Raw genomic sequence first — 26,036 nt, forward strand, 5'->3', positions numbered from 1 at the left:
GCTGTTTCCACGCAGACCAGAGAAATCAAAGGTAGAGCTATGAATGTCTTTGGTACCATGGGAGAGATGTAGGAATTACACATAAGAAATTAGGAAGCAAAAAAAAAAAAGAAACTAAGGAGCAGAGAATGTGTTCTTATGATGGCAGCATTCAGAGCGCAGGAAGGGGAAGTTTGTAGGTAGATTATAGACTGTAATGAGGATGGAACTTGAGACCCACCAGAAAACTTTGTTCCCATGAGTGTGGCCATTTGGGATGCTGAGAAGGCAGAGTCTGGGAGAACTTTCTCACATTATGCTCATGCTTTATTCCACATCTGTTTCACTTTCCTATCTACTTATACATTCATTCCTTCTGTCCTACCCCTACCATTTTACCGTGTATTCACAGTAATCTTTCCTATCATCATCAAGAGAGCTTCGGCAGTGCTGCCTTCTCTAAGGCATCTTTCTCACCCACTGGAAAAAATAGAGTTCCTGTAATGTGCTGGGGTTTGTGCAGTTCGCATGCATCATCTCATTTCATGGTCCCAGCAAATCCATGAAGTAGTTATAAGAGAACTTTCTGGAAATCTCCAAATGGGGTTTAAGATCCCTGGGTCTGACTATGTAAAGGTGTTTCCATACCACAGGCACAGAGGGTATTAGTGAATTGTGAGCACTATTTTTAAACCATATTGACAAGGGTTGCTGCAAGACGATTTTACAAAATCTTCTCTCGCTAGGGGAAAATGAGTAACACATGCTTTATTTAGACTCCTTTTAGTAAGCAAACATGTCTGGGAGTCAGGTTTGAATCAATGAGTGTCAATAGCAAGTCAGGGAATGTTGGTACCTTTCTAGGCAGGTGTAATGAAATAACATTCCTTGCCAAGGAGGAGCAGGGGTTGAGATTGTTGTAGTATTGAATCCACTGAACAACATACACTGGCTCAGGAGAGACATGAAAGGCTGAGCAATTGATTTCTCAGTAGTGGACCTGAGCTGGCCAATTTGTAGCAAACTTGATTATTCAAAATATATTTTCCAGCTAAAGACAGATGGACCCTTTGATATGAGATGTTTTGCTGTCCTCAGAGAGCTCATAGCCACGGCACAGCCAGGCACTGTGAGCAGAGTCAGTTCATTTACCAGAAATCACCCTGATGAAGTTATGGAATCCAGAGCATATGGATTACAGGGAAAGATGGGGGCAGTAAGGGAGCATAGAGATCCTAGGCCTTCTGTTAGGGGTGTTAGAAGATAACTAGTGGGATGTGGGAGTAGGAGATGGAGTTGAACATTTGATGCCCTTCATGTGGGGATTATTGGAGAAAGAAATTCTCCCTGACCAAATGATTAAGCCGTAGATTCATAGAGCTTGAGTGATAGGTGGAGCTTAAGCAAATAAGCCTCTCATTATGCAGTTGAGAAGCTGAGTCCCCAAGAGATTTGTCCAAGGCCACGCAGCTAGGAACGAATAGAATGGGATTCCAATCCATGTCTTCAGACTCTAACTTTACATCCTGTTATATAGAGTTAATTTATTTTTTTAAGGTTCCTGATTCAGTCTGATATGGCCAAATGAGTCTCTTGCTTCTTTTTATGAAGACAGAGACTATAGATCTGCTATTATTTCCTTATTAGCAGCAATGTCAGAAGCTCATAAGAAGTTTACACCCCAGATAATAAACTCCCATTCATGGTCTGAGAGAAAGATTGAAAAAAATTACCCAAAAAATATCAAAATCCCAAACTCATTAATGGATCCAATTCTTACTAACATTCCTTTTCCCTCCTACTTCTTTTTATTTTTATGATGGTTTTGGGCTTCCAGGAGTGAATGATGATTTATCTTGAACAAAATAGAATTTGTTCTTGAATCCTGCTGGTGTAAATGCTAAGCTAAATAAATGGAAATAGATAGAAGTCTCAGGAATAAATCAGACTCCTTGCTTAAAAAGCAAGATGTAATTCAGCCCTTTCTTTTTGGTAGGTAAGAAAAAGCCATAGGACTAGAAGTCCATCTCCTTGTCCATATGTAGGCCCTCACTCAAGCTTTTTGTTCATTTATCCATTTGTAGCAATACAGGGTTTTCTTCCTCCCTTGCTTCCTTCTTTCCTTGTCTCCATTATCACTCATTCTTGAGAGGGGTCTTTGGAAAGTCAGAAAAAAAATAGAGACTTTGTCAGCACAAAAATACATTGAAGTCATGCTATGAAAGGTTGTGAATATTAGCAAGGAAGGATATGTTAGAAGTGGTGTTCCTCTGAGACTCTGAAGGACTTAAAATAATCAGAACTCACAGGACACAGAGAGGCTGACTCACACTCCCCACCCCAGGGGTAGAGCCAGGACTCATGAAGGAAAAACAGGGATGGAAGAAATAAGGGAAACATGGGCGAAGAGATAAAACGGGAGACCAGAGAAAAAAGGACCTCACTAAGTCCACCAAAGACAGGCTCTGCAAGGACTGAGGAGTGACTTGGTTGAAAAAATAAAGGGCCCCATGTGTATTTGTGATCATCTAATCAATGGAAAACATTCATTTTGGTGACAGACTATATACCTAAAGTAAAATATAATTTGCTGTCCAAACTGATACTCTTTAGCAAGTAAAAGGGGCCATTACTGATTATGCGGATACAACAGGTATAGTCTGGGATTATCAGGCAAATCAGGACATATGGTTACAGACTACCTCTACCCCTTCCAGACCTCATGGGCATATAGCTAAGAGGTTAGACTTTCACTCATTCAAAGCACAGTTATTAAGCCCTGATGTGTCCGGCATCATGCTTGGCACTGAGGGTACAAAGTTGAGCTCTTCTGCTTCTGCAACAGATGTGTAGTTCTTTCTGTGGCTGAGACTTTCATGACTAAAGATCAAGGCAAAACCTTCACAGTCCAGTTAACCAGTCATGATACTTCTCAGCGGGGCTTGTGTTTGTGGCTCCCACTTGGTCTCCGGCGTGTTGACGGCTGCACACCCTGAAGCGTGGAGTGAGTGGTGTGGTTTTGCTCTGCCTCTGCCCTGCATATGCTGCTTTTAATCAGATGAGCGCTTAATCCTGTAGTGAGTCTAAATACGCCCTTTGCCCTTTCCCATTCCATCTGTTACATGTCTCATTGTCTATCCTCCGAATGGAATAAGCTATATTTTTTCTCAGACTTATTTTCTTTCCATGTTTGATGTCTTTCAGAAATAGGCCTGGAGCCAAGAATTACAATCAAGCTGAAGTGGGTCTGACTGAGGATTTTTAGTACCTTGAGTTATCTTCCCTAATGCTCCACTTCTCTTATCAGCAAAGCCTCCAATTTTGATGGCTTTTAATGCAGGGTACTGGGGAGCTCTGCAGTTGGTTTCACAGATCTTCCTCTTAGGACTGCCATTACTGTCTCCCCAGGGTGTAAAAGCCTCTTGGGGCACACAGTTATGGTGGCATCCAGTTGGCTCAGTAGGTCTGTGTCCCAGCCGTGCTGCAGAGCCCAGATATATATATGCTGATGGATGGATCATAATCTTGTCTCAGTGGGCCTTTCTAATCCTTTTGATCTCTTTGGCTATTTGCTATCTTACTGACCAAATCATTCATACACATCAAAACCAGATCAACCTGAAAATAAACCTCAGGGCCTCTGTCCTGGGATTAGTAAAAGAATATAGACAAATCTTCCTCAAGGAGCGTATTTCTGTTTATTGTAGTTTCTCTCCTTCGCAGGTATGATAAGGTTTTACTCTGGAAGAATGAAAAATATTTAAAAGTTGTTGATGGTATGGCAAGTTCCAAATTTGGTTCTCTTTCAGCAAGCACAGCCCCATACACCTGGGCTCTGTCTCTCTTTTGTATTATTTATTTTTGTGTCTGTGTGTTTCCCCCAATTTTAAGGTCATTTGAGGGGAGGCTTCTTGTCTCTCATCTTTCAAGCCCTTCTTCACCCTACCCTCCTCCATCCTAGTGCTAAATCCTTTGTTTTCCATATGGAAGGCAATTGATAAATGTTTCCAAACTCAATAAATATTTCTGGCTTGTAAATCAGTAATTTCCTTATTTGATACTTCTTTAGACTGAAAGACTTACTGATAGGTTCTTAGATGGAATGCAGCGGTTAATGTCCTTTGAGTAATAAGGCCAGACCAGAGATGTGGAAAATATGAAAGTCACTCCACGTGCAGTCCTATGGGGGAGATTTTGCTATGCCAAATGCAGAATCTTCAGAGTTCTAGGGATGCAAATAAAACATGAGGTTGATGATGCCGCATCCAATCTTTTTCGACTCTCGTTTACTGCTGTTGCTGTCTGACAAACACTCAAACTTACTTTGCAATAGATGGAAGGAAAGGTGTTTTAGACCTAGGAACACAGGTAAACTAAGGCCCAGGACCTGCCTTAAAAGTAGCATCCAGAATCCTTGGTTGGTTCCCAGACCAAATTAGGCTAGTACACGCCCCACCTTGAACTAGACAGGAATCAATCCAGCCCAAAAAACCAAAAGGAATAAGACATAGGGCAAATGGCCACTTGGTTCTCTACATTCTGTTCCTAATTGTTGAGTGTTTCAACCCAGGTATAGCATGCTCCCTATCCTATTTGACACTTTCTTGTTGCTTCTCTCTATTAATAGTCATTCGGCTTCTGGTCAGCCAAGGATAATTATGCTTCATTACCACCCCTGGGTAAAACTCTGGTTGCCAGAAATTCTCTTTGTGTTGTATTTGAGAACAATCCAAATTTCTGCCTCATCGAGGGGGGTGGAGGGGTGGGCCAGGATCGGCCATTATGAACAAATGATGAAAGTTTAAGGCACTAGGAATCTTCACATGAGTTTCCAAGTAGAGAAGTATGGAAAATGTATTATAGTAACTTTCTGTGTTTTGAAAGTAGACCCCGTCTTGTTCAGGGCTGGGTGGTGAGAAACCTGAGATAGTATCTCCCATTTATGTAGTGATAGCCATGAATTTGGAAGGCAGACAAGTGCCATCCAGGGCCAACCACACATGGACATGCAGTGCATGCCCTGCACAAAGCCTGCCTCCAGTCAGTCAGGAGGAGGGAGTGACTTTTTGGTCATTTGTCTGCCCACAGAGGGGATGCCTCTTTGAAATTCTAGTAATACTAAGCCTTCTAGTCATCTACCCACCAAGAAGAAGGAAAACTATCACTAAGATTGTGTCTCCATCTTAAAATCACATTCTGGCTCGGCAGAGACATAGGATATAGTCTTTTGCTTTTAGATAGTGTTCTTTGCCTAGCTCCATCATTTTGCTGTGTGTGTGCTCAGGGGCAATCCAAAAGGCTATCTATTAAATTTCTTCAGGATGGCTCTTCTCTCTACTCCTTTCCTGAGCTCCAGTATTTTAAACTTAAAACTCCAGTCCTGACTGATGCAACACCACACATAGCTACTAAATGCTGGACTTCAGGCTCCTGGGAATCCCTGGTGATCGATGCCAATTAGATTGCCATAAGCCACAGCTGAAAAAGCCAACAGGAACTTCGAGCTTTCTAATCTAGGCATAAACAGCCGGGTAGTGCTTCTTTGAAGTTCAGAAATTGGGAGATGGTATGTGGGCCCTGGATTGGGAGAGATGGGGGTGAAATATTCTGGTAAAGTAAATATAGGCACAAGCCAGTTGTGTCACGAACAGATAGTTTCTTAGCGTGCCTTGAACTTAAGTTTGAGGAAAGGAACTACATTTCAGGAACTTGAACTTTTTTTTTTTTTTTGCGGTACGCGGGCCTCTCAATGTTGTGGCCTCTCCCGTTGCGGAGCACAGGCTCCGGACGCGCAGGCTCAGCGGCCATGGCTCACGGGCCCGGCCGCTCCGCGGCATGTGGGATCGTCCCGGACTGGGTCACGAATCCGTGTCTCCTGCATCGGCAGGCGGTCGCTCAACCACTGCGCCACCAGGGAAGCCCAGGAACCTGAACTTTAAAACTCAGGTTTAAGAGAAGCAATGAGATTGCAAGTTCCATAGGCATGGGTTATGCCTTACTTATTAAGTGTCTTTGCAGCTGCTAAGGTAGTATTTTACCCTTGGTGGGCACTCAATAAATGTTTATTTAATTGGATTGAGTTTTCTGCAGATAAGGAGGAAATTGGTTTACGGTCCTGATTTGGGTATTTTTCAGTCCGTTTTCTCTGTACAATTCTGTGATTCTAGGAAGGCCAGCAGGCAAGAGAACAGCAGGTGTGACGGTCTGGAAGAGATTCTGTGGGGCTGGAACATGAAATGTGAAGGAATTCTGGTGAGAGATGCGGCTGGAGAGGTATGTGGAGACCAAGTTATGCAGGATATCTTCAGTTGGTTAAGACATTTGGACTTCATCCTAAAAGCAGAATGGAGCTACAGGAGGATTTTTAGTGAAAAGCATGACATGCTTAGATATACATATTAGAAAGATCACTGGGTTCAGCATAAGGAATGGATTGGAAGAGCTCAAGTAGGGTCAGGAGACCAGTTGGGAGACTTATCTCAACTTTGGGAAATAATGATTTTTACCTGAACTAGGCTGGTGGTTGTGAGAGTGGAGAAAAGTGGATGGATTCAAGAGAGGATGATGACAGTGTTTGACACTGATTGGATGTGAGGGATCTTGGGTGGGGAGGAGTAAGGAGTGAAGGGTGAGTCCTAGGTCTCTTACATGGGCAATGCTAGAAGATGGTGCCATCAACAAGAGAAGAAAGAGAGAGAGAAGTGGCTGTGAGGAGGTGGCAGAGAGAGAAGATGAGGAGTTCATTTTTCTACAGATTGAGTTTGAGGTGCTTGTGGGAGTTTGGTAGTTTCGTGAATGGGTCTGAAGTTCTGAAGAGAGATATCAGTTGAAGTACAGGTTTGGGAATATATGCTGTGCCCATGGGAATAGATGAGTTTGTTCAGGGAAATACCAACATTTAGGGCTTGGCAGAGGAAGAGGGATACATAAAGCAACCTAACCATGAGTGGTCAGAGAGGTAGGCGGCAAACACAGAGAGGTGTGCGTAGGGGAAAAGAGAATTTAAAGAAAGAGGAAAGGTCCAGCTTCCTTACCTTTAAGTCATCCAATCACTAGGTTCCCAAATATTTCAAACTACTTTTGGCCAATAGGCCCTAGATTAGAAAAAATGCATATCCAACCACTCCTATGTGAATGATATAGCCTAAGGTCATTGGTTTATTTTATTTAAATATATCTAGGTTCTGCTCCGTCTGAGGATTTTACCTAATGCTAAAGAGAAAGAGAAGAAGTCCTCATCATACACTGTACAACCACACTAAAAGTAGCCAGCAGGGAAATTGACCTATAAGTACTCTGAGCACATTAAGGTAAGTACATTTTTAAAAACGGTATGTCTTTTGGCTGTGGTCTAATGTGATGATTGGTGGAAATGGAACTGAAGAGTGACAGGAAATATTAATGGAAGATAACACACAGGCTTTCGGCCTTAGAAAGAGCAATGGGCTATATCTGTTCCCAGAGGGAAAGTTTGATGAGTAATGATCCTGATATATGTTTTAAACACTCTGATGATGACATAATGGGTACTGCTTTTACTCTTTGGACAGCAGATTCTCCTTTGCTGTAGTTGGGTCTATTACTTCAAGTCTGTTTAGAGGGCCACCTGAGGGTACACTGGAAGCATCACGACACCTACATACCTGTTCTAGACAGTGGGTGCTGTAAAACGCATGCTATAAGAGGCTGTAAGTGGGTGCTGTCACATCAGGGCTTGCTTTCCCTACAGAGGGAAGAGCGCCAATCCAAAGGTCTCGCAGGCGCGCTTTCCCAAAACTTCCCACCCCCCAGGTTGCTGATTAAGAGCTGATGATTCACATTTAGATGGCCTTGCACCTCTACTCCCTTCCTAACCATACAAATTTGAGTCAAGCTTGAACCTTGCTAAGAAAACAGATTTGCCCTTTTTAGTCTTAGCAGCACTGGAGTCTAAAGAGAGACTATGTGGGAAGGCAGATCCTTAGTTCCCTCTTCTCCAGGCTGTTGGAGGCATTTCAGACCTCTGCTTGCCAAAGCACTTTTATGGAGCTCAGATTTTTTAATTTTTTTTCATTTTTTTTTTTTGTGGGGTGAGGGAATGCCTTCAGTGAGTCACTCCCCTCCCCTCTCTGAGCCTCAGATTTTTCCTCCTAACAGAGGGGTCTGGATTAGGGGATCCTAGAGGGCCCCAAGGCCTAGCCTGTGTCCCCGCCAGCTGGCCCCACCAGCAGAGAGCTTGTTCTCAGAGAGGCCCTTTCCTGGTGAGCTAAACTGGCCCGAAAGGACTGCTCTATACTTGGACAAGGCAAGTCACAATATGTCAGTTTGCAGAAAGGGAGCTTGTTTGGAGTGGGAACTCCATGGGAAGAGGCTTCTAAGTTGAAAATGCACACACCCTGTGGGACGGGTGGAAGACAGAGAACCCCAGTTGCTCTAAGGGGTCTAGAAATCAGAATGGTTAGAGTTTGCCTGGCCCCGCCAGTGCTCTGCTTGATTCCCTGGCCTCTTCATTTTGTGTTCACCTGCGAAGAGGCCCCTGGCTGAGAGAAGGGTGTCGGAGGTAGATGAACCTAGCTCTGTCCCTTAGTCGTTGTATGATCGTGAGTTGTTGGACTTTCTGCACCTTATTTTCTTTATCTGTTAAATGAGGATGCTTTATAGACCTGGATGAGGAATAAATGAGATAACATACATAAAACAGCCATACAGGGTCTGGCATGGGGGGCAGTTACCTCCTTCCGTCCCCAGTCCTCTTCTTCTTTTACCTTTGCTCACATTATTCCCCCCACCTGGACCATTCTCTCCACCTCTCCAAATTTGACTCAGTTTCAGTGCTCAGCAAGATCTTTCTGCCTGTCCGAGTGCTCGAGTTCTTCTGCTGCCCCAATCACGTATTACCTGACTTCACATTCTGGTAACTGCCTTCTTTCTTGATACTGTTTTGCTGATTTTTCCCATCTAAACTGCTGCTCCCTGAGGGAAGAAATTTGTCAAATAACAGTTATCTTTCTATAATATCTGGTAAGATGTTGGGGACATAAGCAATATTTGAATGAATGAATACAGAAAGAACTAAGTTACAGGGAGAATGCGGTAGGGGGCAGTATGTACTGTGGTTAAGGTCTGGATGCTGGAATTAGCCTGCCTAGGTTTGAATCCTGGTGTTGCCAGTTATGAGCTTTGCAACTTTAAGAGTTGTTGCATCTGTCTGTCAGTTTTCTCCCTGCATAAAGGTAGTGGCAAATATAGTATTTCTCTCCTAGGGTTATTGTAAAGACTAAGGTTAGATTTGGAGAGTGTTTAGATCAGCGCCTGGCACGCGGTACTATATAAGAACCACCATTATTATTTTAAAGAACATGAGTTTAGCATTAGACAGGCCTGAGTTCAAAGACTGCTGTACTGCTTACTAATTATGTGACCTTGGACAGAAGTTATTCAGTTTCTCTGTGCTCCAATTTCCTTATCTGTAAAATAGGGATGATACACCTGCCTAATAAGTTGTTGTGAAGACAAAATTAAGAGCCTAGAACACAGTATATGCCTGAGAACTGGTGGCTACTAGAAGCCTGCTTCAGTCTTCTAGAAGCAAGAGTTTGAGGTGACTGCATGAAGAGTCATTGCGGTGGCCTGGGCCCCATTTAGGAAACTGAAAACCTGGGGCTTGCCTTGACTGGGAAGGATTGAGATAAGAGTCAAAACAGGGGTTGTGGGTACATTGTAGGAAGGCATAGGGAAGCTACTTTGTGCTAAACTGTACAGTTGCTAAGCTGTATCACCAAAATCCTGACCAAATTAGGTCATTAGAGATACATTTGGAAGGAGCTAGAGACTTTTGCCTGAGTGAAATTCCGATACAAGTCCATGCATGTCACCTTTCTGCATATCTTTGATTATGTAAGGTGTTTCTCGTGTTTTGTCCTTACGTAGCCAGCTGTGTTACTGTCATGGTGATGCCACAGGCGTGGGTGAGTGGAGATACGCCATCCTCTGCTGGCCAAGCGGATCTGTGATTCTTGTTGTCCAGGAAGGTAAAATTTGCCAGTTCAGAGCTTGTGTAACTGAGGGGTACCATTTAGCCTCTTCTGACCCCAAGTTGGGACTCTGAGAGTCCTAATTTCTACAGTTTAGTCTATTGATTCTCAGTCCCCAGATCTTATTTGGTGTGCTGAGTGATGGTTTAGGGCCTTAGGAAGCCTATCTCCCCTTAACTTCTGCCAGCAGTAAGAGGCTGACTGTTCTGTACTGTTCAGGGCAGAGGGATCTGAGTGGTTTCAGTCAGGAACCCCACTAGGTCCACTGGCCTTGAAGGGAGGTGTGGGAGAGGAAAAAAAGCAAAGAAGAGGCGGGCAGGGAGGTCTTGGCATTGCTGGCTTCTTCCCCAGATGGCGATGCTGTGTTCACACCATAGGACTAAGGGTTTGAACCTCTCTTCCAGCACCATCTGGATATAAGTTTAGACTTTTCACGATGCAGGCTTCTCACATCCCTTTCTTCTCTGTCCCTCTGTTGCTTCTTTGTTTGAATTTAATGCTGAATTCTGCAATGCAATAAATCCTTTGGTAAGGAGATGTAACACATTTATACCTCAGAATTACAGATTTGCTACATATTTGCTATATTATCTCACCGTCTCATCAACATCTTGTGGCTTCATTGTTAGCAGTGCCAACAACTGGTTTCAAATATCAAGATAAAAGTACCCACTTCCTTTTTTTTCATTACCTCAAAGTTTTTTATGATTACAGTCTTCTTTTTACTCTATTCCGGTGGGAGGACTCTCGATTAACTTCATTGTGCAGAATAAAATTCAGATATGGGGAAGTTCAAAGAAGGCAGTTAATTACATTCAGGTGGTGGGCCTGGATACCCCAGCTCAGTGGTACTCGACCTGGCCGTACACCTGAGGAGTTTAAAAAGGTACTCTGCTCTGGGCCCACCCCAAGCCGATTAAGAATGATAGTCCATTGAGGCGGGAAGGATGGTTTAATCTTTTCAGGTGAATCTAATGGGTAAGCGTGGTTGAGATCTCTGCTCAATTTACTAAGGAAGCAAGACTTTCACAGTTTGGATTAGGAAATCACAGGAATGACTTGTAGCTGAAAATGTTAAGTTAAAACTTGCTTATGCTATTACTTTTCAAACTAGTTAGCATTTTGCATATGAAGGTTTTTGGTTAACTGTAGATTCAAGGCTCTGTCTTTGGGTTTTTCATTTTAAAGAGTAAAACTTCAGGGTAGAACTGGAGGTACTCACGCATTGTTCATCAGTACCTTAAATCATGAATATGTTGGTGTTACCCACCTGTGTTCTCTCTTTGCTTTATGATCGTGTTAAATAACCTAAGTGATTTCCAATGAGGTTAAGCAGAGTCCCTTCAGGGGGCTCTCCAGTCACTTTTTCAGAGTATGCGTTTTCAAACTATACCCCACGTCTCATCCCCCAGCCTCCTCATTCTGATCTGTTCCCTGCGGTAGACAGCCTTGGTAACTAAGGGGAGTATATCTTTTGGGTATGTGAGGGCAGAAGTTAGGTTAAGGGCTACTTTCTTAGAAGTTTCCCCAGCACTCTATTAAGTATGGTATATTTATCCTCGTCTTTAGAGCTTTATGTGGAAATGTCAAGCTAGTTATTGCAAAAGACCTGGTACTGGAAATTCCTTGCATTTAATGTGAAAGTTTGATGCAGCTGTAGTTGGGATGGTGTCTTTTTTAGGGATGGAGTTCAGAGCAAAAGGAAAATGTTCTGTGTAAGACTTGCCCTAAAAAGGCACCTCTGACTGGCTGAGTCCCTCTTGAAACACTTTGGGATCCTTCAAGCTTCTAGCTTGGCTGGGTTGCTTTTGGAGCCAAGGAGAGTTCTAATCATTAGCATTAGTGAATTGTTGCTCATTAGCATTTGTGTGGAGTACCCAAATCACTGCAACAAAAGTGTGAAACCCCAGCTGGTGGTGGGGGGAGGGCGAGCGGGATTGTTTCTTCTTGGATTAATACCAGAGTTATTTCCCTTGGTGCAGATCCATTCTTCCCTGTGTGGGAATGTTTAACGTTCATACTGTTAGGTGAGAGTCTCATTCAGAGAACTTTAAAAAAAATACCCATTTTTCTCAATTTATCTTAAAAAACCCACAAACCCAACGAAAGTATACTTTCTCTGTACGATGACTTGTTCAGAAATTTGAAAAGACCTTCTGCTGCGTGAGAGAGCTTTTCCTGCAATGCAGGTCCACCAGTTATTCAAGCAAAGAGTTAACCGAGGCCAGGGAGGCTTCTCTGGCAGCCTGCAAGCTTTGTGCAATAGCCAAGCTGGAGGCTGAGAGAGACTGATATTCATTTGTTTGTGTATGAAGCTTTCATTCCCAAAGTCTTAGACATCACATACCAGGAAAGATGACTGTGAAAAGCACGGACAAGCTCAAGTGTTTCCTGGCTGTTCTGGTTGCCTTTGATACATCTAATTCTGCCTGACAGTGTTTGCCGCTTGGTTGTCCAAACAGAATTGTCTTCTTCAGTGGTGAGTGAGAATTAATTATTCACATCCAGTCGTCATCATAAATACTCTTATGTGAACCTGTGTCCCTAAATGAGTCTTACAGTAAAATCTTTAGTTTGGAAATCTTCAGTCCTCCCATTTTATTGTACCATGTGTAAGCTTCACCCTGGAATTGCATAGTTTGATGAGGTGTAATGGTCTTTGGTTCTGAGAAACTGTGCAGCGTGGTTGTGCAGAGAGGCCCAGCTAGGAATGTCTCCCAGGAGTTTGAGAGCTCTGTCACTTCCTTTTTCTCCATGGCTCCAAGTTCCTTGGGCCTGGATATAGCAACAGCGCCCTCTAGTGTGTGATAGGGTGAGGATGGGCTCCTGCTTAATAAGGTGAGGTGCTTTGGCTTCACTGAGTGAGGTGTGGGAAACAAGCGGCTTGGCATTTATTGAACAGTACAGCTGAGCCTAAATACACAACAGCAGCATGTCTTCTAGGTTTTGACAGCTGAGAAAGGAAGATAGAGACAGCAGGAAGATAGGGTTTTAGATTATTTTACAAAGATGTGAAAGCTAAGGAGAGCCAAAGGAGGGAATCCAGAGGTCATTGGGGAAAGGAACTGTTCCTATGAACAGTTTGCTGTTCTTCCAAAGAATTCCCCATATGCACGGGGAGGAGGATGGATAGGGCCTGGCCACAGAGACCTTCCATTGCTGACTGAGACTGGGCCTGCAGAGGGGCCAGAGCTTTTTTTAGAAAACTGAAATTCCAAACACTCCAAGCAGTGGTTTAAAGGCTACTAAAATGCAAATGACTGATAGGTATTACCTGACAACAGAGTTTTGATGAAAGGAACTAGACTTAAGTATAACAGGGAGCAAAAAGTGGGTAGAGATGGACTGAGTATAGAGAGAATGGAAGAGGGATGCTTCCATCCTTCATTTTGTTCATCTAGCAAATATTTACTAATGAGCTGCTATTCAGTGACAGCTTCTGTTGTAGGTACTGGGTGTGAATTCACACTAGGTGTAAATAAAAGAGAGTCCCTGCCCTCATGGAGCTTATGTTCTCTACAGTTGCCAAGGGGTTCCAGGGCTCAGTCCTCCATGCTTACATTTTTATAGTGTGGTCTGTTTACAGGCAGAATGTCATTTGAGGACATGGAAAGTACCCACTGCTCAAAATTGTGTCTGCTCCAACTGGTCTCTCCTGCAATTTCCAAACCCAAACCCCTTGTTCAACAAAGACCCGTTTTCTGAGAGGAGTAACCACGAAGTCAGACACTCTGTCCCCACGCTTGTCGTCTGGTGAAAATGAACAATCTGATGAGACCTGGAGGGACGGGGGTAACTCTGGCACCAGAAAATTGTGGCCCAGGGGAGTGTATTTTTCAGAGCCGAGGTTTCCTCATCAGTGGAAGCAGCTGTGTTAATTCCTCTGTCAGATCCTTTCTGGATCTAACATTCTATTTTGCATGGCAGGTAGCATCCTGGAAAGCACAGAGTGTGGTACATCCCTGGGAACACTGGGTAATTGTTTGGGGGTGGGGGCAGGACCGGATTAGACACTGTAAAAAAAAAAAAAAGAGAGCATGGAGAAGGAGCATGATTTGACAACCAAATTAAGGCTATTTAAAAATGTTTCTAGGACATATATTCCTGGGTCCAATTTCTGACTAGAAGTTGCCTGCAAGGGAGGGTGGTAGTGTAGGTATGGTTGTTGCAGATTTTTTGGAAGCTCAATTACTGGTACTCTTGAGGATGCTAATGAGTTTTGAAAATTATCTACAAAACTCATGGCCATAGATCTGACCCCTGAGCTGCAGCTTCTGCTATAAAGAGCTTTATGGTGAAGATGTTCTTGTGGTGTGGAGTGCTTTCCTTTTAACTGCAGATGGAATACCACAAGCTGATATTCTTTGAATCCTAGAGAGCAAGTGACCTACTTACTTACTATTGTGTCTGAAATATTCAGTTAGAGTATATTTTAGGAAAAACTTTTTCAGCTTGGAACATGGTTTTGCTTTTGTGAAAACACACACCCGTAGAGACACAAGATTAGTTTTCTTGGCTGTTCTGACCCACTGTGTCAGGAATAACTTTGGTTACTGTATGACTTCTCTCATTGGAAAGAGGCAATGTAAAATTCATGGGCTTCTTTAGTAAAGACTATTCATAACTATACCTTTATAGGCTCATGTGATGAAGATTAATGAAAGCTTTCGGTTTAGAATGAAAAAATGCACGAGTTATTTGCTAGGCTCTCTAACATCTCGAAGATGTTTATCCTGGTTTTTGCAGTTTATTGGTCAGGCTTTCTTTACCTTGTGGCTTTTCCCTTTGCAAAGAGTTTCAGCCTCTCTGTGAAGTACTGTGTAAATAGGTTTCAAGGTGGAGTGTGGGTGGGACTTTTTTTGCAAACTTTCTTCTTTCAAGACTTTTAAAGAAATCATACCCGGGACCAATTGAGAGGCAGAAACCTTGGGTGGCTTTGGAGTTTTCTCTGTGTGTGTTCTGCCATCTGCTGGAAAAGGATCACCAAGCTTGGAAAGCTGACCGGCAGTGTGGGAGAGGGTGTGCACTCCTGGTGCCTCCATCCCTCTCTCAGGGCTGGGCAGAGTACACAGCAAAGCTTGTAAAATGCCATGATGTACTTGGTTTTCTGTTGGATCACCTTAACTCACAACCAGAGTTATCTCAGGGATTTCCCTACCAGTCTGCTGAGCTCAGGTCCAAGTTGCTTTGGGAGCCTGCATCACAGTACCCTCTGGCCTCATTCTTCTGGCTATACAGTATGTTGATTGGGATTGCCTTGAAGTACTTTTCATTGGTTTAAAGTGGAAACAAAACAAAACATTCAATCCAAGTCGGGGTGGGCAGGCCTTCGTAGTGATGTTAGTATAAGAGGGCTAACTGATCTATTCAGGAAAGATCAGCCCTTTTCTCTGAGATCATAATCTCCCTCCTTTTTGGTGTTAAAATGCCCTTTTACAAAATGATAGTAATAGATGAGAGTGATCATGTTAAGCATATATTTGCACGGCAAAAGTAAAAGTTAGCAACTGTGAGTCAGTTTCCTAATTCTTTTAAAAAACATTTTCGTGTCTGTGAAATCCCAATGTCTGGGTTTGCTACTCCCTGTGGTCTCACCTTTTCCTTCATGTGACAACTCGAGTAGAAAAGTAGGGTCAACAATCCTCAGTTGTAGCTTCCATATTTTCCCTGGCAAATCCTCCGTGGATTTTTCTGTGCTATGACCCACATAGAAACACAAAAATAATAGTCTGGTAGAATGAGGATAATGTCTCCTTACTAACTGGGTCACTGCTTTATAGATGGATTTTGGTCTGTAGTAAATGCTTGGCCTGGTTTCGCACCCCTCTGCATCATTTTCTTCCTCTGGAGTTCTTGATGGAATGTGACCTTCCTGTCTGGATGTGTCTGTGGGACTCCCATGGGGAAGACTTAAGATTTTTGGCAGCCGGATCCTCAAGGCAACTGGGACAGGATGTGAAAGGCCAGCATCCTTGTTTCTTCTTAAAATTTCTCAGAGGCTTATAATCCTTTCGAAAGATTTTAAAATGGTAATATGACATTTTGATATCTAAGATTAGTTAAAGGTTCTAGTAACTGAAGTAATGAAACTGACTTTCTTCTTTATTAAGGGTTATACTTACAGAAACATATGATTTTTTTCCCCAAATGTTTTAAGGCCTAATTCAAATAAAATTATAAAGATTAAAGATAAAAATACAACTGGAGTTACTCTGATTGAGGTAGTTTTGGTATTTGGCTCTGTGGAACCTGAATTGAAAATTGCTATTGTATAAAAACTGAATTGAAATTTATTTCTGAGAAGCTATTTAGCTAAGAGGGCAGATATTTGAGATCTGAGTAGGTGGAGGCTGGGAAAATAAGTTTGTACTGAAGCCAGAGCACATGGTGTCTTCATTGGAAATATCAATAGATGTTCCCAGAGAATAAACGTTTTTGTATATTTATCTAGTGATAACAAGTGCTTCTGAACGAGCAAGGACATTCAAGATTGCAGGGTATGAGTTTCATATGGGCACACACAGAGGCTTGTGACCTAAAGGCCATGTGAAGAAGGTGGAAAAATCCTCCCCAGTTAAATTTTCATGGACCAGATTGTTAGAAACATGTCCAAGAAGTGATTTCATAAAACTTTTGAAACTTGGCTTAAAACCCTGGCAGATCTGTATCATCTGGTAAATATTTAGGACTTTGTGTATATTATTTTCAAGGAACGGCAATAAACTATACAAAAAAAATTTCTTCAGCAAAAACAAAGCACTGCAGGAATGTTAGTGTTTGAATCAGAATTTTGTTTTTTTTTTTCCAAGGGTAGCTGTGGGGTGGGGGAGAGGGAAAGAGGTCTTATTTCTGATAGAATTAGGTCAGTTTAAATTCTCTTTCATTGAAGGTGGCTATCAAAGTTTACTATGATTTTCTTGTTAACTTAGCAACACTGGGCATATGATAGCTTCATTTTTTATCACCTGGTAGTTTTTTGCTTTTATTTTTAAAAATTTTCTTGCCTGAAAGAGCTTATGAGATTTCACCATTACCTGCACCTTAAAATCTCAGTATGTAACTCAACAGCAATTGAAAATGTGAATTTTCCTATCTAGTAGGAGAATTAAAAAGCAGGAAGGTAGAGTTCAGGAATAATACTCCCAAAAGGGAACAATCAAACATCAAGGCCATGTTCTAGTTTCCTCAGGTCATAGCCTTCTGTTAACGATACCATCTTATATTTCTTTTCCAATGGGATTCACATCTGTTTGTCTTTCACATATCTCCTAAGGCAAATGGCTATAATAATCATGCCCCTATTATATAATTTGGGAAACAGAGTCATAGATAAGGAATTACTTTCCTGTCTCTCTTTTCCTCAATACATTGTTCTATTGTAGTGAGGAAAACACAGATGTCAACCAGTTATATATGCCAAGCACTTTACATGTATTATCTCATTATTTCCTATGAGGTAGGTGTATTTCTATTTTTTTTCTTTCAGATGAGGAAATAGTGGCTTATAGAGATTGAAAAACTTGCTAGAATTTATATAGCTAGTACGTGGCAGAATGGGGAACAGAAACCATTACACCATACTGCCTCTCCAGTAATATGCTACAGAGAAAGCAGCTTCCATAGCCCAATTGAACCCAGCTGTCTATTCCCAGGCTCCCAGCCTGGTACCTTTCTTCATGTCCAGCATTCAGTGAACCAAGGAGTTGATTTAGACCTCCCAGGAAAGGGGTCTGGAGAGGCAACAATGTCCTGCTCTCTAGCTTAGAGTTAGCTGTCACTGATAAGACCTCTCTAAGATGTTTTAAAACAGCATGATAAAGACGTAGTAGATGAATATATGTTCTATGCAAAGGCTCATGGAACAGCAGCTCAGTAATTGCCTAAGGCCTAAGCAGGCAAGCAGGAGGCCTCAAACTGGACATGCCTCCCCAGTGTGTAGGCAGACATCTTCTCACAGGCTGTATTCCCATCCTGGCCTCTTCCCTTTTCTGTTGACTTGGGCAGAGTCCCAACTTTTCCTTACAAAAGATCAAAACTAAGACTTCTTGGCTGTCCAGATCAGATCGTCACTAAGGTTTGGCCGTCTCTCAGAAAAGACAGGCTGGGTTGGCCTGAACTTTCCTCACTTGGCATTTCAGGGAGTTCATACTCCACTGAAGGACCTTAAAACCAACAACTGTCTCCTTCATACCGTAGTAATGGCTTTGACTCAAAAACTGAATGTAGCTGATGCCAAATAAATGGCAACTCAGACGATGCTCTCCAGACTCGGCAGCTTTTAACCCATTTATCTTTAGAAACCTAACCCTTCTCTTTCAGACCCAGGCCTGTACAAATGAAATTCTATTTGGGTATAAAGTTTATTCTAAAACTAGCTTTTTGGACTGCTACTGATTTTGAATACTAATGTCCATCTTTGTTACTTTTTTGATTATGAATTTTCTAGAAGGAATAATTTTGTAGAACACAAGTACTCTGGACCCGGTTTGTGCAGAATTCACTTTAAGGGGAGGTACCTTAAATGCCTGACTGTACACTATGTTAGAAGGAGAAAAGACATCTAAGTACTACATTTGTTCCTTTTTTCTTAGTTCTGTGAGCCTGTGAGACTTAGCTCTTCAATTTCTCCCATGCCTCAAAAATTCAGATCTCAGGGACTTCCCTGGTGGTCCAGTGGTTAAGAATTCACCTTCCAATGCAGGGGACACGGGTTTGATCCCTGGTCGGGAAACTAAGATCCCACATGCCATGGGGCAACTAAGCCTGTGTGCTGTAACTACTGAGCCTGCATGTTCTGGAGCCCGTGTGCCACAACTAGAGAGCCCGTGTGCCGCAACTACTGAGCCCGTGTGCTCTGGAGCCAGCGTGCCACAAGAAGAGAGCCCATGTGCTGCAACGACTGAGCCCGTGCACTCTGGAGCCCATGTGTCACAACTAGAGAGAGGCCTGTGCGTCACAACCAGAGAGGAGCCCGTGGGCTACAACAAAAGATCCCACATGCCGCAACAAAGATCCTGCGTGCCACAACTAAGACCCGATGCAGCCAAAATAAATAAAATAAGTTAAAAACAAAAAAGAAAGCAAGCATTAAAGTTTCTTTAAAAAAAAAATTCAAATATCTAAGCTACCCACCACAACAAAATATCACAAGTGCTTTGGGAATTTCAGAGGAGGAAGGGTGTGGTCAGAATGCTGCCTTCTTTTTCCTAGCACAGTCAGACAGCATCTGCTCACTTTCTAATTCACTACAGAAAAACCGACCTTTCATTTTAGCCTCTGCATATTAAGAACATGATTCCTAACATTCCATTCATTACAACAGAAGCTCATTATTGTAAATATCTGGTCTCAGGTGTTCATTATAATGCTGTATTTCCTCTTCTGCTTTCAGAGAGGGAGGTAGTGTCACTTACATCTGGCATATGGGAAAGGGTTAAATAAACAGGGACTCATCAACCAGTTCAGCCCTGGCCCCAAGCAGCAGGTGGTTCTTTTGCTCTTCTCACTAAACTGGGACTTATACAGGAAACAGCCGTTGAGGAAGGCAGGTTAAGTAATTTAGCAGTTTTGTAAGGAACATGCATGTAAACCAGAGGATAATCCTTTCATGCCCCAAACATCTTATAAAATAGTAGTGGAACCAGATGTACAGGGGATCCCAAACATGCAGTTTCTGCACTGCAAACATTGTCCAGTCATGAGCTGTAGAAGTGTAGCTGGTGATGCCTTGCTTATGTCTTAAACTGAAGAGAATGAGGGGCTCTGCATTTAACAGGTTACATATGCTATCAAAGAAAGCTGTACCCCTTGGCAAAGTGCATCTTCTTTGGGGAACAGGACCTCTAACCCTACAGAGCCGAGAGTGATAAGGATGGGAAACACAATGACCCCCCGTGGGTCCTTGAGAATGATGGTAAGGTGGGGCCACTCCTGCTTCCATGTCTTGGTTCGCAGACTCATGAATTCTTCCTACTGGGACACAGCACCATATAGATTCAATACTTACACTACATCCTTGGAAGATGGCACTCCATCCTTGCAGAGAATTGCTTCCAAGCTGGTATTTCAGCTATACCTTCAACAGGGCATTCCAATGCTCTGTCATGCCAGTGACTTCTGTGTGGTGTGGTGTGTGATATGACCAGTATATTCCATGGTCATGGGCCTGCTGCACATGTCCTTCATTGTGCAATGGGTTCCTGGTCATATACTGTGTTTCGTGGCCTTCCACGTCTGTGGGATAGGCACACTGTGATTCCTGATAGCGGTGCTGCTTGAGACTCTGCAGATAGTAAAGGCAACCCCATACTCAGAATAGGTGTCTACTCCTATAAGAATGAGTCATTGGCCCTTGAAGGAGTACAGTCAGCTTGCTGCCAAGTGGCTAGTTGTTCTCCTCAAGGAATAGTGCTATATAGGATGCTCAGCTTTCATCTCTGAGGTTGAAAATTCAGAGATGGCAGTAGCCAGATTGCCCTTGATAAGTGGGGATCATGTTGTTGGGCCCAGGTATACTCTGCCATTGTGGGCCTGTGCCCATCTTGTTAGTTCAGCATGGTTGGTGGCAAACGCTGACTCATGTCAGCTGGCCGAGTCATTTTGCCTATTTAATTGCTCAGTGCCTATTCCATGGTGGCACTTATGGCATTAACATGATACAAAAATCTTCACACTTCATTCTCACAATTATATGTCCATTTACATGTATATTTTTGTCTCTGATCTTCTGGTATCTTTTCCTTTCAGGTCCCTGACCAGTCAGCTGTCCCTCTAGCCTTTCCAGTCACTGCAATAATTTTGTTCTCCTGGCTTCTGTGCTGCCACCAGGGCTCAATTGCTTTGGGGCCCCATCAACCCCATCACTGTCAATAAGCCAAGCTTTGTGACTGCCTCTCTTACCATAGGCTCTGGCTTGCAGAGTAGAGCCACTACTGAAGTTCTTAGTGAAGCTGGTTCTCCTCTCCCTAGCAAATTCCTGATGGCCTTGGTCAATGAAGCATCCTCTTGGCTCTCCTAAGATATACAATCTTCTGGTGAGTCTGTGGCATCACATAATGCATCCATTCCAGTATGCCAGCTTCCCCCAGCCTCTTTATCCCTTCTTCTACTGCTTGCTGTGGCCACTCAAGCATTTCCACTTTCTTTACAATAGGCTATAGTTTTCTCCAGGCTTCTAGGAGCCTCCTAACCGCAAGTTTGCTCCTTTGCTGGCGTCCTTGCCAGGATGTTAAATCCCATGTCCCACGAGAATGCCCCAAGGCAATTTATTCTTGCTTACACAGTCTTATATTCCTCCTCCTTTGATTAAGCACCCTTAAAATCCAGCCACAGAAGTCCTTCCCCGGACTGTCGGGACATGCTAATTCTGGCAGCTCTTTGCTCTCTTATCAGCCTTAGCACATCACCACAGATTATGCCGGAATTTATCTCTAGTTATCAGTTTGGCAGGCAGGGGACAAGTGGGACTACTCCTGAAGGTGGCATGTACTTCTTGTGGCAGAGAGGCCTCTGTAGTGTCTTCCTTCATGGGGGATGTGCTAGCTTCTAACACTGAGTGGTAGGCTCTGCAGGCTCTGAGGGTTTAGGAGAGCGTGTAGAGCCATAAGCCTCTGGGGCTTTAACCCATGTTCCCCCATATGGGTCTCAAGTTTTTCTAATTAGGATTTTTGCGTAATAGACCTGCCTTGGCTAAGCATTTAAATGTTTCTGGAGCTTTGGACTATTCAGCCATGTGTTTGCTCCTCAGTTGTGTCTATTCTCTCATTATGGGAGAGAAGGGTCTCTTTGTAAACTACCAAAAAGGTTTTCTGATTGTTATACTCAACTGTACTTATACTTTGTTAGAAGGTGCTCTCAAGTTGTTCATTATCCCTCTGCAGGACAATACAATTTAGTAATAACCAACTGACTCTACTGTCCTTTTATACATTGTTCCCCCCTTACCTTTCAAATGCCTGCATCTTCTCGGCAAGGGCATTCCCCTCCAATGGGATGTGTTCCCACATCACTACCAGTAACATCTTCAGCAGCTGGCCCACCACCTTGTGCCAGGGACTGTCTGTGCCCCACAAACCACCTGGGGTATGCTCTTCTTTAGATGAGGGGTCGTTGATCCAGTCTGAAACTCTCATCTTACTGCCTGCTTTCTCAGCCCACTCCTGCTACCGATTGTGTCAGTTCATGTTCTCTGGATGTAGATGCCAAAATGGAATTAGAAGTGCAAGGGATTTATAGAGGGAGACACCTGTGAAGGATAAAGGGGAGTAAGAGCCAGAGTAGAAGGGAGGGCCTTTGGATGGCACTGTAAATCTGAAACCAGTGAAAGAAGGGAGGGAAGAAAGGAGGAAAGGCTAGGAAGAGCCTGAGACTCAGCACAGCTCTGAGGTAGTCTTAGGGGGCAGGTAAGGAACCAGAGCAAAGATTGCCCTTAGAGGCATCCTGCCCGGGCTGGAGTGGGCCTGCCCTAGTGCCCTGCTGTGCACAGTCACTGGCTGAGAGCAGTTCAGGCAGTCTGTGGCCTTGGCTTGAGTGCTGCCTCAAAGCCTGGAGGTGCATCTGCTGGAGACTGGCAGCTAACCACATGCCGCACAGCAGGGAGATCTGAACAGTGCACCTCATGGCTGCCATCTTCACTTCTCTGTCTGTAGTCTTCCCTATCTTCATGGCAACATATCCTGTTCTTAGGCCCAAATCATGGACTTATCCTTTATTCTTTTCTCTTTTACATTCTCCACAATCTGTCAGGATAACCTGTGGCCAGACCTTCATATCTTAACTAGAATCTGACCACCTCATTACCTTCACTGCTCTCATTGATATGAAGAGACACAGGGAGAAGATAGCTGTCCACAAGCCAAGGGACACCTGAAGCTACCACAAGCTAAGAGCGAGGCCTGGAACAGATCCTTGCCTAGGCCCTTCAGAGGGAGCATGGCCCTGCCAACACCTTGATCCCAGACTTCTGGCCTCCAGAACTATGAGACAATGAATTTCTGTTGGTTAAACCACCCAGTTAGTGGTACTTTGTTTGTGGCAGCCCTAACAAACGAATACAAATACCATCTCTCATTTGGATTACTGCAAGAGCCTCCCTGTTGATCTGTTTGCTTCAGTCTCTTTTAACAGAGTAGTAAGAAGGATCTCACTTAATGTAAATCAGATGATATCACTCCTCAGTTCAGAAATCATCCAGAGGATTTCTGTTTTAGAGTAAAAGCCAAAGTCTTTACACAGGCCCACATTACATGTGCTTCCCCTTGCCCACTCTGCTCTAGGTACCTACCTTTAGTTTTCAAGCAGGCCAGGCTCTCCCACATAACGGCCTTTGCTAAAGCTGTTTCCTCAGACTCCCCTTCCTGCAAAGGACAAGGCTCATTCTCTCACTTCTTTGTTCAGCTGTCACCTTCTTTACCTTGACCACGTTGCTTAAAATCACAATCACTCCCTCTGTACACCTGGTCCCCTTTAACCTGCTCTATTTTGTTCTTTGTCCATAGCACTTATCAACTAACATAGGATATTGATTATTTCAATTATTTATTACCTGTCTCCCTCCACTAGAATGTAGGCTATGAGGGAAAGGAATTTTTGTTTGTATCCCAAGCAAAATAATAGTACCTGGTTCCTAGAAGATGCTTAATGTTTGCTGGATAAAGAAATGGGCTTTCCAGGATAGGAAACAGAATAAAATATTATACCGGATAGCCTGGTAGCACAACAAATCCCTCCACAATTTAATACCTGGCTTGCATCTTGTACCAAGAACTGACCTACCTTCATCCACCTAAGATGTATCAAAAGCATCCTGTGTCAGGCGCAAGATCAAAAAGGAGTAATGTTTGGTCTGTGCCTTCAAGGACTCAAGAGTCTAGTGGCTGGAGGCAAGGAAATGTGTGCCCTAGATTATCTTTTTGTCATCTCTCTTCTCTTTTTTCTTTTTTTAAATATATAGTAGAAGTAAGGCAAGGGGTACTAGTGGGTGATGACAGCCTGGTAGATTTATTTTGCTTCATATAGTCCAAGCAGGCTTTCTTTGAGGGGAACTTGAATTTTATTTCAGGTATCACAGTAGGATTAAAATCTTCCCTCTCCCACCCTGTGTCTAACAAAACAGTATAGGTTTCACATAAAAAAGATGTCATTATCTGGACTATAATGATTAACCTATTTTAAAATGCATAGACATTTCTATTCATGAAAAATTATGATCATTATGCAAGTTTCTGACTAATCCTAATTGCTTCCAGGCCAATTTCATGAAAACTTGTAAATAAAAAGTGCCGCTGGTACTGTTATGCAAAAAGAAGCCTTTAAACCTGGTTTATTTAAGTCTGATGAATGCCGTGAAAGATAAAAATAAATTAATAATCTGTTCATAATCTTAGGTAAAAAAATAGGTACTTATAGTCCTATTCAAAACTTTTTTTTTTAAAGAAGATGTTGGGGGTAGGAGTTTATTAATTAATTAATTTATTTTTTCTGTGTTGGGTCTTCATTTCTGTGTGAGGGCTTTCTTTAGTTGTGGCAAGCGGGGGCCACTCTTCATCGCAGTGCGCGGGCCTCTCACTATTGCAGCCTCTCTTGTTGCGGAGCACAGGCTCCAGACGCGCAGGCTCAGTAGTTGTGGCTCACGGGCCTACTTGCTCCACGGCATGTGGGATCTTCTCAGACCAGGGCTCAAACCCGTGTCCCCTGAATTAGCAGGCAGATTCTCAACCACTGCGCCACCAGGGAAGCCCCTATTCAAAACTTTAATTCTCTGAAATGTCTTTTCATGATCTGTCAAAAGATAAAATATTTAAAAACTGTGTTTCATTTATTATTATTATTTATTTACTTTTTTATTGAGGTATAGTTGATTTATAGTATTATATTAGTTTCATGTATATAACCTAGTGATTCAAAATTTTTTTTTTTTTTTTTTTTTTTTTTGCGGTACGCAGGCCTCTCACCTCTGTGGCCTCTCCCACTGCGGAGCACAGGCTCTGGATGTGCAGGCCCAGTGGCCATGGCTCACGGGCCCAGCCGCTCCGCAGCATGTGGGATCCTCCCGGACCAGAGCACGAACCTGCGTCCCCTGCATCGGCAGGCGGACTCTGAACCACTTCGCCACCAGGGAAGCCCTAGTGATTCAAACTTTTAAAGAATTTTTAAGGAACAAAATTTTGAGAAGCTTTGCATTTTTATTGAATTATTTTTCTTGAAAGAATATTTTTAGTAGTTCTCGATGTCTTGTCTTTGATGTGACTTAAAAGTCTTGAGTGATTCCTCAAGGAAAAAGCAGTGTTTTTGTGTGTATGTATATTTTTCTGTTCGTCATTTCCTCCTTTATTCAATGTTTCTTGAGTGACTACTAATCTGTAATAATCTAGACCAGTACATAGTATTCACTCAATTTTATGGAGATCAGAGTTCTCAGATCTTTCCTGAATGGAGCAAAAATATAAAGAATTGTCTACTTTGTATTAATTGCAGTGACTTTAAAGGAAATAGTTTTTGTATCTCTTTTGGCTTAAAATTCTTAGTCTGCAAGAGGGAAAAAGCCTTGTACATAATTGAATGAGGAAAAGAGTAAACAATGTCAAGAGTTCAAGGTTTAAGAAAAACACCTATATTTCCACCTCTAAATGACAATTACTATTTGATTTAAAATATCAATTTCTCTATTTGTATTCATTCCTATTTTTTTCCTAAAAGAAGAATTGCTACTTTCTTCCTTAATGTGAAAATTTTCATTGATGTTCTTTCCCTCTCTTCAAGATAATTTCTGAAAATATTTTCTTCATGTATATTTCCTTCTCTTATTTTGTGAAATTTCCATGTTTTCTATTTTCTAATTAGCCTTTTTATGTGCAAACTATATTTGTTCACCTTTAAATTGTTTATTACCTATATAGTTATTTTCATTTTTCAACTGCTGTACCTTTTTTTTAAACCTGAGAAAATAGTTTGGGTATACTGATTTGGGATGCAATACATTACAATTTTTTCATTTAAATGAATGGAAAAAGTTTTTAAACTTAATGGCTTTTCAGTTTGCAGTCT

The 26,036-nt window shown here is 42.6% G+C and overlaps 1 long non-coding RNA gene across 1 annotated transcript; it reads left to right on the forward strand.

Moving 5' to 3' along the window:
• Nucleotides 1-6,145: 6,145 nt before the first annotated feature.
• On the forward strand, nt 6,146-25,209 carry LOC132596864 (uncharacterized). Its single transcript, XR_009563094.1, has 3 exons — nt 6,146-6,252; nt 7,161-7,289; nt 24,935-25,209. It is a non-coding gene; the product is annotated as an uncharacterized lncRNA (long non-coding RNA).
• Nucleotides 25,210-26,036: the final 827 nt, after the last annotated feature.

The sequence above is a fragment of the Globicephala melas genome, chromosome 2 (assembly GCF_963455315.2).
Source record: "Globicephala melas chromosome 2, mGloMel1.2, whole genome shotgun sequence".
NCBI lineage: Eukaryota > Metazoa > Chordata > Mammalia > Artiodactyla > Delphinidae > Globicephala > Globicephala melas.